The following is a 13,973-nucleotide window of genomic DNA, read 5'->3' as shown; positions in this document are numbered from 1 at the left end:
GTGGTCCTTAGTCATTATTTCAGAATTCTCTGACTAGTCAAGGTTAACACAATTTAATTCTTTTTATTCTCATTTCTTGTCTTGCTAGGTAAGACAAAATTATGAAGAATGCTCACCAAAATTAAGCTGAAACTCTATAAATGGTATCATGAGAAGAACGTTAAATTTATCTATGTAACAGTCAATTAAATGTGTCTGCGGTTAAGTGAATAAATGAAAGTATGCTAAGCGTGACTGGTAATGATCATGTGAATTACTACTTATTTGGAATTCATGTGTTTGTAATGTATTTCTTGGAGAGGAATTTATTCTCCTCGTGTTATACCCAGTGTTCTGTAAGGCAAAATTATTTTCCAAAATACTGATGAAATTTTATGTACATAAGCATAAATTCCATGAATTGTATTGGTAATATTTTATTTACTTATGAGACTTGATATTTTTAGTCATAAAATCAATGTTAAAGTATTTATGCAGAATTTAAAGTAAATAGAATGTAAATGTGATGATAGATCACAGTTTAATTATTCTGTCTATGTGCATAATGTGTTTATTTTATTGAGTTTGAAATAATTTATCTTTCTGCCATAAATATATAATTTAAACACTCTATCAGTGGTTTTTCCCCATTTCTGATTACTTAGAAAGGAAAAAATGTGCAGTAAGTATTACACATTCCCATCACAGTTCTTTGCTGACATGATCTATTTATGTTCAATAATTCACCTCTCCTGTGTCACTCATACCAACTTGGTATTCGTGTCTCTTAGTTACTTGACATTCATCAAGCCTTGTTCTCTTCTTGGGCAGAGGTTGAAGAAAGAAAATACTCATAAATACTTGAAACTGTTGTGTGAATACTCAACCATCTGCAGTGTTACAAGGAAATGCTGTGTGCCTCAGACATCAGGTGCAAAGCTCTTACACAAAGCACCAGACAGAAAGAAATAGGCAGGTAAAGTCTGGGATGTGACCATAGAAGTGGTAATATAGGGGCCACTGAAAAGAGGCATTCTCTGGGAGTGCTCTCTGATTTGACTTTATTTGGCTAACAATTCTGGTAAAGTCTCCACTGTCTTTACACTTGATCTCATGGAGAAATGAATGTACAAACTTTTCCACTGTAAAAGGAGCCTCACAGCTGCTTGTTTGGTCTAATATTAGGCCCCAGCAAGTGAAGCAATGGATACACTCTCTCTCTCTCTCTCTCTCTCTCTCTCTCTCTCTCACACACACACACACACACACACACACACACACACACACACACACACACACACAACACTCACCACAATAACGACCTTAATGACGTATGGCATTTCAAAAATAATGTTTACAGCACTGCATAGCCAGAAAGAGAATACAATGGTTGTGCTAATAATTTCCTATTTTATTAAAAATTTGTTTGCTCTATGTCTCCTCTCTCCCTCCCAAGTTCCTCTGTCCCTCCACCTCCTGTGATTATTTTGTTCGCTGTTCTATTCTATGTAGAATTAAATCATCCACACTTTGGGCTTCCTTCTTCTTAAGCTCCATATGGTTTGTGGATTGTATCGCAAGTATTTTTAGTTAATATACAGTTATCTGTGAGTACATCTTATGTGTGTTCCTTTTTGCCTGGGTTACCTCACTCAGGATGATATTTTCTAGTTTCATAGATTTGCTTGCAAATTTTATGAAGTCATTGTGTTTAATAGCTGAGTAGTACTCCATTGTATAAATGTACCACATTTTCTGAATCCATTCCTCTGTTGAAAGACATCTGGGTTTTTTCCAGCTCTGGCTACTATGAATAGAGTGGAGCATGTGTTCTTGTTATGTATTGGAGCATCATTTGGGGATTTGCCCAGAAGTGCTATAGCTGGGTCTTTAGGGAGACTATTTCCAATTTTCTGAGGAACCGCCTGACTGATTTACACAGTGGTTGTAATATTTTGCAGTCCTATCACCAATGGAAAAGTATTCCTTTTTTTTTTTTACATGCATGGCAACATCTGCTGTTGCCTGAGTTTTTGACCTTAGCCATTCTGATTGGTGCGAGGTAGAATCTTGGGGTTGTTTTGATTTACATTTCCCTGATGACTAACAAGTATTGGAAAGGACAGGAGAGAAGTACAGAGGAAATTGAATAGAAACATGTATTTGTGGGAGAATGAAGAACTGGTGTAGCTACTAGAAGGTCCCAGACTCCCGGGAAGCAAAGAGGGTCCAGGTCCCAGTGGTGAGGACTTTAGATGAAATACCCAAGAAAAGGGAGATAAAACCAGTAGAGACCACCAGACATGACCCTCAGTTGAGGGATGGGACCACCATCACAGCTCAAAAATTTTAACCCAGAAATGTTCTTGTCCAAAGGTAAAACAGGAACAAAAACGGAGATTGAAGGAAAGTCCATCCTGAGACTGCCTCACGTAGGAATTCATCCCACTTCAGACACCAAACCTCCACACTATTGTGATGCCAAGAAGCACTTGCTGACACGAGTCTGTTATAACTGTTCCCTTAGAGGTTCTACCTGCACCTGGCCAATACAGATGCAGAAAAACACAGCCAACCATTGGACTGAGTGCAGGACCCCAATGGGAGAGCTTGGGGAAGGATTGAAAGAGCTGAAGGGTATTGGAACCGTATAAGAACAACAACAATATCAACTAATCAGACCACCCAGAGCTCCCAGGGACTAAACCACCAACAAAAATGTATACATGAAGGAACCAGGACTCCAGATATATGTGTAGCAGAGGATTGCCTTATCTAACATCAATGGGACTGGAGGGAGGCTATAAGGGTGAGGCACGAGTGTGTGCATGGGTGTAGGAGTATCTACATAGAGGCAAAGGGGAAGGGGGAAATGGGAGCAGGGTTGGAGGGACTGAAGGCAGAATTACCTGGAAGAGGGATATCATCTGAAATGTAAAGGAATAAAATTATTAATAAAAAAGATAAATAATTAAAAAATAAAAAAAATGTTTGCCACTAAGAGAATTAAAGGGCTGATCTGGAAGACACTCACAGGACTCCTAAAATCAATAACATAAGGAGCACAATATTATTCATACAAATTTATTTAGTTCTCTGAACCAATTACTAAGATGAGAACTTTTCTTTCATTATTTTATTAAATCTTCGAAATGGTCTTTTGGCTGAGGTATCATTATCTCTGTATATTTTGAAGATAAAGTATCAGGGGTCAAAGGAGCAAAGCTAATAACAGATGGAGACAGTTTTCAATATATTCTTTTCAGATAGCAGATCCGAACCTAATAATGTAAGTGCACTGGATCCTTAATTGCCTTTTAAAATGCCATCTATTTTTTATTTCATCTAGAAGGAATAAAATAAGAAAGAAAATACTCATTAGAACAAATTTTAAGTCAAAAATTACCCAGAAAAAAGTTGTGTTTCTTGCAATTTGTGAATCACTAATATTGTAATATATTTCATAAACTATTATCTAGAAAATATCTTGTAATTTACATTTGATAAAGTTTTTCTCACTAAAATTAGTAGTATTCTTTAAGGCAGGATACTTAAATGAGAACTTGTTTGGCAAGTCATAGCTTATTTATAGCTGCATATTCTTTATGGTAATATTTTTTTATTCAGGAAATTAATTAAAAGTACAAAACAAACTTTTCTGCTATTCTATACTTAATAACCAGTTAAACAGTATTAATGAATACTCTAAAACCATTTTTATATTTGGCCTTCAAATATTTTGATTTTATTACTTTCAAAACATTAATTTTATTCTCAGTATACATGAAGTTTTCTAAGATAGATTATATTTTTAAAGGAGAATTTTCAGATTGTATTGATCAGCTGCTGTTTTACACATGTTATTAAGATGTCTCCATTTTACATTCTTTCCACAAAAATTGTCACTAGGTAAAATAGCCTTTTGATAATTTCTTTTATCTGTTTTCATTAAATGTATTTGAGTTATGCAGGATCAAATCAAAATATATTTAGTATTTGTCAGAAGAGATTCAGCAATGAGTGAGGTGAAGAGTAAGGCTAAGAATCTTGGTGAACATGAATGTTTTGAGTCCAACCCTCATTTTGGACTTGAAAATTTTATTCTTCAAAGGCTACAATTTTTTTCTGTAGATGATGTTTTAGAGAACCAAAGACTAAATTGAATACAGGAAACTAATTTTGAAAACACTTATATTATAAGTTATGTATAAAATACGCTTAGAAAAAGCAGATTAATTCATGTTTTCATTGAAATATACGAAATATATTCACACCACATTGACTTCTGTAACAGCTGAGAAGTAGAGTAATCAGACAAACCTTTAAACCAACCATCATCTCCAAGCACCTTATCCTTTATAACAACTTCCAAATACAGGAAGCTAGATGCCTTTATGGGCTCTGCAAACAACATTTCAGTGTGTTAGGAACATTGGAAGGCCAATTAGGAGGGTCATATTCTGGACAGAAAGAAAGATTAAGGAAATCAGGAAAGTTGGAAAGGAGGTAAGGAGGGGAATGATGTCTACTAGTTGCCTAGGAAACGAAATCAGCATACATATGAATGTCAGACGTCTACTGTGAATCTCATTACACATATGCTTCAGGGGAAATTTACTGTCTGGTAGAAAATAATTTACCACATTGATTGTTAAGGGTCACAAGTGCTAATTTCTAATTTTAGATAAGAATGCTAGGTCAATTTCAGCAAGGTGTCACAAAAATGGAGGACAGTAGCCAGATGAACCACTTGTACTCTGATGAACTTGACTGTTACCCAAATTACTTATCCATAGATGCACTGGCTGGCTTAAGGTTGGCTGTGGATTAGATCCTTATTTTAGATACTTTGTGTAATTATTTTTCTAGCTCCACAGTTTAGATCAATAGCAAAATCCACCTAACACCAAGTTGTATGATTCTTAGAACAAATTACCTGACTCGATCCTGAATTAATAGGCAACAATTAATTGGCATATATATATCTTAGAATAAATAAAATATAGTTTCAGTAAATTATTATAGACAATTTCTGATATTGGAATTTGTTTATGTTGAGTTCTGAGTCTTGGCTGTTAAGTACTAACCTCAGATTGGAAAGGAGTTTTGAGGAAAGGTTGTCTGGGAGCAGTTAACAAACAACTTGAAGTCAAATTGTGGATCCCTGCTAAAGTCCTATGTTCTGCTTGAGAGAACTTTCCTGATCTCTCTCTCTCTCTCTCTCTCTCTCTCTCTCTCTCTCTCTCTCTCTCTCTCTCTCTCTCTCTCTGTGTGTGTGTGTGTGTGTGTGCTTGTATGTGTGTGAATGCTATGCTATGTTCAAGAAAGCTTTCTGTTACAAAACTAAAAATTCTCTGAACAGGTCATCTCTTACGTATCAAAAACCCAGTCATTTATTTACACATTGATTCAGTCTTTATCCCAGGTTCCCTTTTGATCATCCAATGAATCAGTATCTCTTGACCCCAGACCCCTGATATTTAGAGACTGAAAGCACAAGGAGAGACAATAAATAGCTATTAAATTACCATTCCTACCATTCTTGGTCTTGGACCTTAACTCCTCTGTCCAAGGTTGACCTTGAATTTAGGGATCTACCTGTCTCTGTAAACAAGGACAAAAACACTTAGCTGGGCAGGATGTTGACCTGCAGTCACCACCTCCTAAATCTCTTTATTCCTTAGTGTCTTTCTGACAAGTTGGCGTATAGTGCAGCTGCCTCTACTTTTTTTTTTAATCTGTGAGTTTCTTATACAATTCATATTGCATCCTTACATTTTGTGTAGTTGAGGGATTACATATTTTCTTACACTTGTTTTCAGTGTTCTTTCGCACAGCCTTAAGGGCTATCCTGAAGGTCACAGAATTTGAACATTTTGATGAGACATTATACACATCCGTGCCTCCTGGACTTGTGCTGTATTTGATTGTCATGTAGTCATTAGCCATGTGAAAATACGTACATTATTATACAAACGAGCCTTACACACAGCAACTTATGCAGCTGGGTCTGTTCCAGGGGTGGGAACGATGTTACATTCTCTCTGTCATGGCAGTTCAGGACTTAGCACTTGGCATAGTGTTTTCTGTTTCAGCAATAAGCTTATTCAACATTTCAGTGTCGATTTTTATTATTTAATTTGCTCAAATATTAGAGGTTTATTAGAGAAGAAAATGGCTAAAATTTAAACAGGGTAATGGAAAATTTCTTCTGAGTAGACGTATTGATTAAATTCATGATAATAACCTTAGTAACTGACAATATTGATTACCTATTTGTGATACCCTTTAATTAAAATTTTTATACAGACATATTAAAGGGGGTGTGATCACTTGTAAAGTAATGAGTTTCTGTTTGTTTTATTAGAAACTGTATCAGAATGTTTAATCTGTCATCTAATTGTCAGGGACAGAGTAGATGCTTTCAATAAAATATATTTTTGTGTTTTCCTCAAAGACAGTAGGCAGCTTAGCATGTCTACTGAACATCCCCAAACCTTAACTTATTTCTGAAGATTTATTAATTGGCATATAGCCAATTTTCATGCTGTATATTACAAAAGGATTTTTCCATTATCATTTTCTGAACCAATATTTTCCATTCTTATCTAAATTCCAATATCTCACACATTAAATACTCTTTACTTTGGACTTTCTTGTGGGCTTCTACAGTTTTCTATGCAATGGACTCACTTCTTCTGTATATTAACCATCTTGTACTGCCAAATATGTTCTCGTAATTTCTTCCTTTTTATTTCAAAACCATCTGAAAAGGATGGAGGGGGAAATAATCATGCATGGTTAAGTAGCTTACACCATCCACATACAGAAGTTCTCCTAATATACTGTCTCATTGAGTCTTTAGAGATGTGTATTAAAATTTGAGTACACATAGAAGGAAGAAAGGGGCACGGTTGGGAGAGTTGAAGAGCTGGTATAGAACAGAGGTGCTATAATGAAACCATAAGAAACAAGGCATGCAAGGGGTAAGGGAAGGAGGAAAGGAAGAGGGTGGGTATGAGAAAGGATAACTAATATTAATGACTTTTGAAAATACCACATAGAAATCTTCTATTTCTAATGTTTCCTAGTATAATAGGCTTATAACATAAAAGGTGTTACCCTATACTGGGGAAATAATGTCTCTCCAAGACACCATTGACTATTAGATAAGCTCAGTACAAAACAAGGCTTAACTTTTAAGGAGTTGTTCGGCGACATCCCTTAGACCACCTAACCAAATAACATTACAGGCTAATGTCATTATTCAGGCTTCCCTCCAGAAGCTAATGGTTAAATATCACTCCTGAAGACATCACATACTTACGCCATAGTACTGGAGAATTTGAGCTGCTGCTGACCCGAAATCTCCACCTCTACGGAATAAGCGTTCTCATTGCTGTAAACTGTGTGAAAGCTGGGAAGTGTGGAGAAATCCAAAGTCTTAATTGAGAACTCTGTATTCTCCAATAATAACTGGCCTGTAAGACACAGTCATGGTTAAAAATTTGTCTCAAATGTTATGAGGGTAGCCAATTACTTCCTAGTTTAATTTAAGATCAATTGCACATGTCAGAATTTATACTTGGTATGGTAAATTGGTCCAAGAACCAATGGTTTGGTAGACACAGTCTTCAGTGTCATACACCTGCTACATAGCCATTGCTTTCTGCTGCCTTCTAATTTCTTTTCTTCATACCAATAAACTAGTGCATATCTCATCATTCATCAAAAATACATTTTGCATTAGATGGAGATTTATACATAGACTCAAGAGCTGTAAAAGTTCAGAAAGTGTCAATGGATTACTCAATTCTTAAGCAACTGTATCACAGCTCACTCTGCCAATGCTCAGAAACCATCATGAAAGAGGTGATAGAAAGACTTTAAAAACTAGAGGTGAGAAGAGGGATTAGAAAGATTTTAAGAGCTTCTGCAGATGGCACCATACTTCTTAAGAGTCTGGAAAGACTACTGATCTCAGAGCATTTAAAAGTGGGAGGAGTGAGAGGAAGGGATTGTCAAGTAGGAAGTTCAAGATTTTCTAACCACAAACATAGAATTATTGTGGGTATATGATCCTCCCAAAAGACAATTACCAAGTTCTATTTTGTTTTCATTTTTAGCATTATCATATAATCTTGTTCACTGAAGATACTTATATGTTTAACTGAAGGTATATACTTTATAAACTAACATAAACGTGCTCATCAAAATAAATAAATCTTACTTTTGCAGTCCAAGCAAAGGGAATGGATAGTCAGGTATCTAGAATTCTTTTTCTATAAATGATTTATTATTAATTATAATCATTATTATTAATAATCTGATATCTGAAGGAAGAAAAACTTCATGTTTCAGGAGCAATCACCTTGTTCCTATGTCTCTGTATTTCCTACCTTACTCTTGCAAATTTGGGCAAGGATTTTAGTTGTTGCATGGTTTTGTTATTTTCACTAAAACATGAAAGCAAATAGGTACTCTTGGATTGTGTTGTTATAAAATTAAGTTTGATACATTTAGATTATCACTACCCTGTTTGATATTGGGCAATCCTAATGCCACATTTGCAGTTGAGTAAAATTTTTTTGAAAGGAAGCATATCATAATCTAAATCCTAGCATGACACACATGTCATAGACCACACACACATGAAAACAATTTTATTGTTCCTTTTCATTATGAAAAATAGATTCTCCTTTCCTGTAATATTTTCTGACTACTATTTCCTGTTCCCCCACAAATACCCCACCTCCCAGCTCTCTCCAACCACTCCTCTGAACCCACATGGAGCCCCATTCATTATTGTTCAGGAAAAAAAATAAAACAAAACAAAAACCAAAAAACATGCCCCCTCAAAACCAAAGAAACAAATGAAAAATCAAACGTAACTGTGAAGCAAGGAATTGGGCATGTGTGGTGAAGCCTACATATTTAGCTGCTGAGAGGAAAGGCAGTTTTATCTTAAGAGTGTAGCCACTGGAAGTCATCATTCTCAACCAGAAGATCAGGAATATATGGGCAACAAAAATTGGCCTATAAGGACTTAAAATTAGAACAGAAATTTAGGCATGTAGGTAAAAGGGTTTAGAGATTGGAAGGGTTGCAGGAATATGATGAAAATGATGACACACGTATCAAAACTCAAGAATCAAAAATCAAATAAGTTGTAGCTCTGTCTTCTATACCTACTTTGAATAAGCTTTTTTAAAAAAAAATTTTTGCTTTTTTTTATGTCATTGTCCCCAGTCAGCCTCTCTATGTCACTCATTTAGATTCTTGCCTAAGTGTCATAATTAACTCAACAAATTCTAGTTGGTGTTTCTGCTCTTCATCCTTTAGAATTTCAATAAGAGACTGATTCCTCAAACCATGTCCCTGATCAAAATCCCTAGATCCCATTAGCTGGAAGGAACTGTGACCTAAACCAGGTTTCATTCATACCATTATCTCAGGATTTATAAACTTTCTAAAAATGATCACAGCTCATGTGTTCATGCTCACACAATTTTTCTTATAAATAACCTTTTTTTGAAATAATGTGTTCTCTACACTCCAATTTGTTAAAATACTTCCTGTTTTGCAGGACTTGTTCAGAGAAAAATAGTTTTATTGCTCACTGAAATGCAGAGGGAAATTCCATCGGATGACCCATGTATCAATCTTTCTTTTGAAATCAGTCCAATTTATCCCTGTTACAGAAATCAATTTTCGGGATTCTAGAAGTTATTCTTTCATGGTTTGCTGTAGGCAAGTTTGTGCTGTGATGAACTTCTAATGTAAAGATTTTGCAAGTCAATATCTAACCTAATTCCCATTGTCCACCTTAATGTAATTGTAGTTTCAATTTTTGTTTTGTGGAACAATAAAATATAAATGGCCTTATTTGATAAATATAATGAATATTCTTCTGTTTCCTAAGCCTCACATAGATAACCCTTATACAAAAATGTGATATGATTCTTGATTCTTTACATTTTAAAATGAAGGAATCAAAGATTTAGATATCTAAATATTTCCTCCCCTTTCACATTTATGAATATTATACATGTAAGTATGAAATTAAAGTGGGATGTGATGAAGTGGTTTAGAGAGAAACCATTATCTCAAAATCATATTCTCTTTCGAGTCATGAGAACCATTGAGGTATGGGGGCAGACGAAGTTATCCATGTTAATATTTATAACCAAGAGAATTCCAATCACACTTTCATCTCCAAGGAGACAAGTGAGTAAAGAGAATTTAAAGCATCCTTGAGTGAAAGGAAAGAGTGAGGAAGAATTACTCCCTCGGAAACCAACAAACAGGGAGGTAACAAATTATACAATTTCTAAGCACTGGTCCTTGAAGAATCATATTTCAGCACCATGGAACCTGAAGTCGATATCAAGTGATAAAATTTGAAAATATTTAGCAGTCTTCTTCTAATATGCAGACTTTACATTTTCTCAAAAGCTATATTTTTTCTCAGCAAGCAGGTAGGAACCCTGAGACATAGGGTAGCAGAGAGAATAGGGTAAGGGTGTAGTATAAATGGGAATGTACAGGATTGCATCAGGTGAAGACATGAACATTTAGAATGTAAGTTGAGGTAAATAGTGATTACTAAGAAAGGACTTAATGTTTTTAAATTGTTCAAGGTATAATCAGTGCATGAGATATCAAAGTAACATCTGACGGCAATATGATATAAGCTACATATAAATTCAGAGACCACCGTTTGTGAACCAGTAATAAAGGAGAAATCCAATTCAGGTATGTTGCTTCATGAATACAGTTTGAAAGCGGAGTGTAGAGGAGAGGGGTAGTGTTGTGAGCATGGAGACAAAATTGTCTATCTATATAGTGAGCTCTGGTCCTAGCTAAAGAACAGATGAGATGCAATCTCAAAATCGTGGCTAAAGGAGCAAGCATACAAAGGAGGAGGTATCAAATTCATAATTCCCCAAGGCCCAAGTCCTTTAATTAGCCATGAAGATTTATGTTTCAGCACCATAGTAGTTGAAGTCATTATCAACTGAAAAAATTTAATATATTTACCAGTTCTCTTCCAATATTCAGACCTTCAAGTTTCCTCAGAGGTTGTATTTATCACAAGTAAATGAAAAGTCTTATAAATTAAGTAAGAATAATTATGAAGAGATACATTTGGTACATTGGATAAAAAAGTTCATGAAGGAACTGAATTTAAATATATTGAAGTATGTATCAAAGTGAATTTTTAAGCAAAAAACCTACAAGAGAAATCCTCCCTGGAAAAACAGACATTTTTCAAAGATATGTATTCTTAGGTCTTCAAATTGTCAACATCTAGTGGCACGAATAATATTTCCAGTCTGCACATTCTGTGAAAATACAGGTGTGGAGAGATGAGGAGTGTATATCATTAGTACTCTGTGTGCTTTCATATGGTCAAGGAATAGAATACAACCTCTTGCCTAAATCTTAAATGCTGTTTTAAAATAATGTATCATGTAGATCTCTTATTTCAATAATCAGAAGGCATTTTACCAACTATTTCTAAAGGAGAAGAACCCAAACACATGAGAAAAGCAGAAAATGAACTATTTTTTGAATGCATAGAAAAATATACAATAGATTGTCCAGATTTTCATTGTTAACTCCTTCTGAAACCCACTCTATTGATCAACTAGCATAACGTAATTCTAGATGTTGCAAACTCGTGTAATGGAGCTGAATTTATGTCATTTTAGCATCATACTATGGACACAGAAATGTTGTTAGGAATGTTGGCTAAGACATCTATTTTATCTACTACAGTATTATTTCCTAAGGCTATACACATTCTGTAACTAATAATAACTAAAAAGATCTATAACTATAATATGTAGCTGATAAAATGTCTGCTTGTTATCAATTTTCCTGACCAATTGAATACATTATAACTTTTCTTTCAGTAAATTCAAATCATATAGCCCGGTAATTTATTATTCATGAAAAATAATGAGAAATTTCATTATATGCAAAACGAGAATTAGGTTATGTAGCTTTCTCAATTTCAAAGCACCCCATGCCAGACAATAAGGGAAACAAAGTCTTCAAAAGTCTTACCTTGGTATCTATCCTGAGCGTTTCAATAAGGACCAGCCTGAAAAGATTTACCTGCTGGTGCAATGGTGTCAGGAAGTTAAGAGAGGAAACACTTATTTCTTCCTGATAGAAGCTGTGGACTTCCACGCATGAGGAATATCATGGCTGGTACTGTAATTCTTGCCACTCTCCCATTGCTGGGAGGCTAAAGCCACACTGGAGAATCTACCATGCTACTTTGCTAAAATGATATAGCTTTGAACTATCCTATAAATACATACCCACATATCCATTGGTAAGATCAGCTTTTACCCCTCCTCAGAGAAGATTACTTCATCTTCCTCAGTGGACAGAGATCACTGCAGAGACCCAGAACTACTTTTTGTACAGAGACTAAGTGCTTGTGGACTGCTCAGATAATTTATGTACTCTCAACCAGGGCTCAGTGAACACCACACAAGAGAGGGAAGAAAGCCTTATGAGATCCAGAGGGCAGGAGAAACTTCTGTAAAATAGTGTTTTCCGGACATAAAAGAGCTGTTGTTCCCATGAATTAACAGCAGGTGTGTTTGTCTGGGGGAATCACAAACAAACAAATAAACAAACAACAACAAACACTGTCAAGAGGGAAGTAGACAGCATTCCAGAATGAATGTGGTAGGTGTTCATTAAACAGAAGCTCTTTGCACTTGATAGATGCTGAGAGGAAGGTTGTCAGTTTTCTAGGAGGGTCATTCTGCTGTGTAACTCACACTTCTCTGGAAGCCTGGCTATTAGCATACAGGAAAGACTAATTCAATCGTGTGGGTCATAAAACAAAACAGAAGACAAGAATTTGGGAAGGGTAAGTACGTAAGATAGGGAGGAGTAGAGGAGTTGAAATAAAGAGTGGATATGACCAAGTATACTTTATCCAAATATGTAATAATCAAAGAAACTTCTCTTTTCTTTTAAGCATTTAAAATAGCTATTTTAAAATTTGTATAAGTTTTGATCAAATCTCAGCACCCCAAGTAATTTCAGATCTACCTTCTTTTCTGTAGCTACCAACTTTGTATCTTTCCATTTAAATTTTCTTCTAGACAAAATGTGATACACAAATCTTCTTGGAAGTGCGGACATTCTTTGGAGCACACCAAAGTGTTACCAGAGTGTTACTTTGAGAAAGCTGGCTCTCCTCTTACCAGCAGCTCTCACTTGACAATGGTTTGTAGATTTCGTGCACAGTTTTTCTCTCCCCTTGCTACACTCTGGTCTGGTTTGAGCTTACTCAGGTTTTGTCTGTGCTATCAAAGCTCTTGTGAATTGATATGTGCAGTGCCTGGCATGCCCAGAAGACAGTACTTCCTTGTCGTTGTCTAACAACTCTTGCACTCTTTCTGACCTCTCTTCCACAATTATCTTTGAGAGTTTTGGTGATGGGGGGGTATGGTATGCATACCTTGTTTATGTCTGAGAACTCTCTTACAGCTCATACGCTCCACATATTGACCAGTAGTGAGACACTGCATTAATTACCATCCCCTGCAAATAAAAGCTTCTCAGATGGGGTTTGACAGATACATTAATCTATGAGTGCAACAGTTTAACAATTTGCCATATATTCATTTTTCAACTGTGTGTTTTACCAGAATAATAGAAGGGGGATCTTGCCTGCTCCTAAGAACTGTGTAACTGTAAGTTCTTAGACTCCAGAAACCCAGTATGGGCTTATTCTTGAAGTGCAACATAGATACAACAAGAAAGTAATTGGTTACTACCATGGTTTATGTTCTACTTGTACAGGTGGGCATGGGTTACCAAGCTGTCATCATTTAGGGACACTATCATCATACTAGGGATCACAGCTGTGATTGAGGATTTATTTCTCTTTGAGCAGCATGCATAGTGTCACTGCACTAGGAAAGCTGTCTAGGGGAAATGCATGCCTCAGTTGTGTACCG

At 35.6% G+C, this 13,973-nt stretch overlaps 1 long non-coding RNA gene across 4 annotated transcripts in view; it reads right to left on the bottom strand.

Moving 5' to 3' along the window:
• Positions 1-3,047: 3,047 nt before the first annotated feature.
• Positions 3,048-13,973, bottom strand: part of LOC148001136 (uncharacterized) — a 70,418-nt gene continuing 59,492 nt past the window's right edge. For 3 of the 4 annotated variants that reach the window (XR_015638526.1, XR_015638525.1, XR_015638527.1), the window contains 3 exons: positions 7,307-7,460; positions 6,673-6,745; positions 3,048-3,324 (listed from right to left, as the gene is read on the bottom strand). This is a non-coding gene — a long non-coding RNA (uncharacterized LOC148001136). Of the gene's footprint in view, positions 3,325-5,516; positions 5,584-6,672; positions 6,746-7,306; positions 7,461-13,973 lie in introns of all 4 variants that reach the window. The other variant, XR_015638524.1, reaches the window with a different exon arrangement.

This window comes from Rattus norvegicus, chromosome 15 (genome assembly GCF_021556685.1).
Source record: "Rattus norvegicus strain SHRSP/BbbUtx chromosome 15, alternate assembly SHRSP_T2T, whole genome shotgun sequence".
In the NCBI taxonomy this organism is placed as follows: Eukaryota; Metazoa; Chordata; class Mammalia; order Rodentia; family Muridae; genus Rattus; species Rattus norvegicus.
The sequence above is the reverse complement of the archived record's forward strand: the minus strand, read 5'-3'. Positions and strand labels throughout refer to the sequence as shown.